Genomic DNA, 3,885 nt, shown 5'->3' with positions numbered 1-3,885 from the left:
AGGATGAATTTCCATCTTATTTATACCACTGTAATTGTGTGCTTCTGTCACATGCAGGTTATCCTAGCAGACACTGAATAAAACTAGAAGTAGAGTGACCAGTTAAAACAGGGTTAGAATGATCCAGGCAAGAGGTGATGAAGGACAGAACTGAGGCCAAGTCAATAGGGGTGGGGAGAAAGGAACAAATATGAGAAGGATGGAAGGGTTCTTTGTAGAAAGCCAAACTCTGAAAACTCAAAGAGGAATACAATTTCATCCATGACTGCTTCTGTGAACATTACGTTAAACTCACAATTCAGTACCACTTAAAAATAGAAATCTAATGAGCAAAAGAGAAACAAAAATAGGACATATACTCTTCCCCAGACCCAGCAGAGATCTGCTGTACTAGAGGTATAATTAAATCAATATAGTACCCTGACCTATTCAGAAGCTGAGAAATCTTTGTTTGGGATTAAATGAAGGAGGTCAAGCTAAGAGCTAACATATAGTATAAATTCTAGAATAATTTAAATCTGTGTAAAAAAATAAATAAATAAATAAATAAATCTGTGTATTTCGTGCCTCATAGATTGCCAACTTCATCTTAACAAAAGACAGTGATGACAAGTTTTTAGAGATACGTTCATGAAAAAGTAAAATCCATTTTAAACTGCAGCAAAGAGGCACCTGAGTGGGTCAGTCAGTTAAGCATCTGCCTTCGGCTCAGGTCATGATCCCAGAATCCTGGAATGGAACCCTCCTGTCAGACTCCCTGCTCAGCGGGAAGCCAGCTTCTCCCTCTCCATCTGCTGTCCACCCCTGCTTGTGCTTTCTGTCTGTCAAATAAATAAATAAAATATTTTTAAAAAACTGTAGCATGTCTATTGCCTGCCAACAATTTCCTAAGACTTTAAGCAAGTTAAGCAAGTTTCCTATTCCTTTTTCTACAATAAAACTTTGTAAATTGTAAAAAACAAAAAACAAAAACAAAAAATTCTGGTTGGATACATTTTAATTATGAAGGATCTTATGGTATTTTTTTTAATCATTTCATTATTTTTAATGTCCAACATTTATAATATGAGGGCCAGGGCTTTCTCCCCAACTCAAGTTTATAAATTTTCTATTGGCTTGTGAGACCAATAGGGATACTTCTTGTCTAATCTGGTTTCTTGGAAGACTTTATTCAGGTGCTCAATGGTCATCTGATCAAATGGAATTATGTTCTTCATCTTCTCCAGCTTTTTTTCATATTCTTCAATCCCGGCCTTTGAGAGAGACAAAAACTCAGCACAGCTTTTCACATCTTCTTTTTTCCTCAGCATCCAACTAGACAGTGTATTTATCCTCTGGCACAGGAAACTTCAGGGCATTAAACTTCTTCTCAAAGTCATCTACCAAGTCAGCCTTTGCCACATTGGCCTTGTAGTAAGCCCAGTCGATAGCAGGTGGTTTCTCAGGAAGAGTAGCCAACCTGGAGGTGAGCATCTCATTCCAGGATTTCAGGGAGTTGGTAATGGCCTTCTGGTTTTGGGGTATGATCTCCCCAAAAGCTACCCAGTCAGTGGTTTTCAGAGCAAGTCTTCGCCCAGCCATCTTGATATCCTTCACCGACCCTGGCAGCCCACAGTCCACCTGGTATTTTGAATAGGAAATGAGTGATTATTTATTAAGCACAAGCTCCTATGCCAGGCACCTTTGAAGATGAGAATTGTAGAGAACTCTGGCCGTGTAAAGACTTCATCCCGAATATCTGCACTAAGAGGCTTGACCAACCCTCTATAGGGTCCTAGTAGCCTAAAAAGCCTTACCCCTGGGACTAGCTGGTCCCTCTTTGAGTTCCCAGCTGGAAAAATTCAGGGCTGTCAAAATAATTGGCTGTTTGTTCTAGCCAACACCTAACTGGCCCCTGACTTCTCTTTTTTAGAGCATTTACTAAAAAAATTTACAATTGTAAATCCGTCCTCTGTCCCTTTGAGATGTAGCCCCTCTGTATCTCCTATACTCAGCGCAATCTTTCTCCTGGAGCTGAAAGCCATTCCTTTGAAATGTAATCATCAAGAAGGATAGGGCCTCTGTCTTCTAGTCTCTGTGGAAGGATAGAATCCTTGCTTCAGTAATTGCCAGCTTGCAGACACAGCTGGCTTAATCGCATTTACACTAACCAACCCTTTGTAAATTTTCACTTCCCCGACTTTACTGGAGCCCGATTGCTTCCCCAACCCCACACCCCCTCCCACATTCTGCCTTTTTTTTTTTTTTTTTTTTTAAATTCATTCATGAGAGACACAGAGAGAGAGAGGCAGAAACATAGGCAGAGGGAGAAGCAGGCTCCCTGTGGGGAGCCCGATGGGGGAATCGATCCCAGGACCCCAGGATCATGACCTGAGCCGAAGGCAGATGCTCAACCCCTGAGCCACCTAGGTGCCCCCCACATTCTGCCATTAAATGCCCAGTCACTTCTGCAAAGATGGGACTGGAGCTCAGCTCTTTCCCTTTCATCAGTAGTTACTGAATAAGATCTGTTTTTACCATGTTAACTAAAGTTAGTTTTCATCTGTCCTTGACACAGGCAGGAGCCCATGGCATGTGTCTATCTAACACTTCTGTGATATGGGCTTTATCATCCTTATTGTGAAGATGAGGAAATTGGCCCTCTTAGAAATTTAACTCACTCAAGATCATATTGTGTTGTTCATTAGTATTTGAGTCATAGAATTATGTAATTATTGAGTGGCAGGGTTCATCTTGTTCAGCTTTCTCATTTTACAGAGAATTCTGAGGACCAGAGAATTTAAATGTTCCCTGTTATAAGAGCCAGAACTGGGTAGGGTTGTCAGATTGAGGAAATAAGAATACAAGGCACTCGGTTAAATTTGGATTTCAGTTAACAACAAATAATTTTGTAGTATGAGTCTGCCCTGTGCAGTATAGGTTGTTTATTCCTTATTTATCTAAAATTCAAATTCAACTCAGCATTCTGTATTTTATCTGGCAACCTTATCTCAGGACTTTTCCCCTAAGGGTCCTTCCCACTCCATAATTTAGTAAAGCAAAAGCATCAACTATCTCATAATTTCTTTGTAGGAAATGTTGGTCATGTCTCTATGAATTACAAGATGGGAAGACCATGATTTAGGGAGATTTGTGTTTTTTTTTTGTTGTTGTTGTTGTTTTTAAGATTTTATTTATTTATTTATGAGAGACACACAGAGAGAGGCAGAGATACAGGTAGAGGGAGAAACAGGCTCCCTGCAAGGAGCCGGAATGTGGGACTAGATCCTGGATCCTAGGATCACGCCCTGAGTCAAAGGCAGTAGCCTAACCGCTGAGCCACCCAGGCATCCCGAGATTTGTGGTTTTGATGAGACACTAAACCTTTCTGAGTTGGGAAAACACCACAAAATAATGTTTATAAAGGAGACATGATTCATTTACAAACAAACCCACTTGAAAAAATTAAACTATATTTAAAACCTCTCTGTGTCTTGAACATGTAACTCTATCAGGGAGTCACAGTTGCCTGGACTCTCAAGGTAATGTCCATCTGTCCCATCTCTTTATTGCCATGCAAGTTTCTCTCCAAACAATTAGTTAAGGGTCCCCTGAAGAGGAATCACAATCCTTTTTTTTTTTTTTTTTAAGATTTTATTTATTTACTTGAGAGAGAGAATGAACAGAAGGAGGGGCAGAGGGAGAGGGAGAGGCACACTCAAGGCTGAGCAGGGAGCCTGATCTGGGGCTTGATCCTGGGACTCTGGGATCATGACCTGAGCAGAAGGCAGACGCTTAACCAGTGGAGCCACCCAGGCACCCCAGGAATCACAGTCCTTGCTGAAGGGGTAGGGAGTGGGCCACTGAGGCCCAAGCTGGCAGGGAAGATAAGGTTTGGCAAAGCAG

At 41.2% G+C, this 3,885-nt stretch overlaps 1 pseudogene; it reads right to left on the bottom strand.

Moving 5' to 3' along the window:
- Nucleotides 1-1,097: 1,097 nt before the first annotated feature.
- Nucleotides 1,098-1,650, bottom strand: LOC140607485 (ATP synthase subunit d, mitochondrial pseudogene; annotated as a pseudogene).
- Nucleotides 1,651-3,885: the final 2,235 nt, after the last annotated feature.

Source organism: Canis lupus, chromosome 16, assembly GCF_048164855.1.
Source record: "Canis lupus baileyi chromosome 16, mCanLup2.hap1, whole genome shotgun sequence".
NCBI classification, from domain to species: domain Eukaryota; kingdom Metazoa; phylum Chordata; class Mammalia; order Carnivora; family Canidae; genus Canis; species Canis lupus.
The sequence above is the reverse complement of the archived record's forward strand: the minus strand, read 5'-3'. Positions and strand labels throughout refer to the sequence as shown.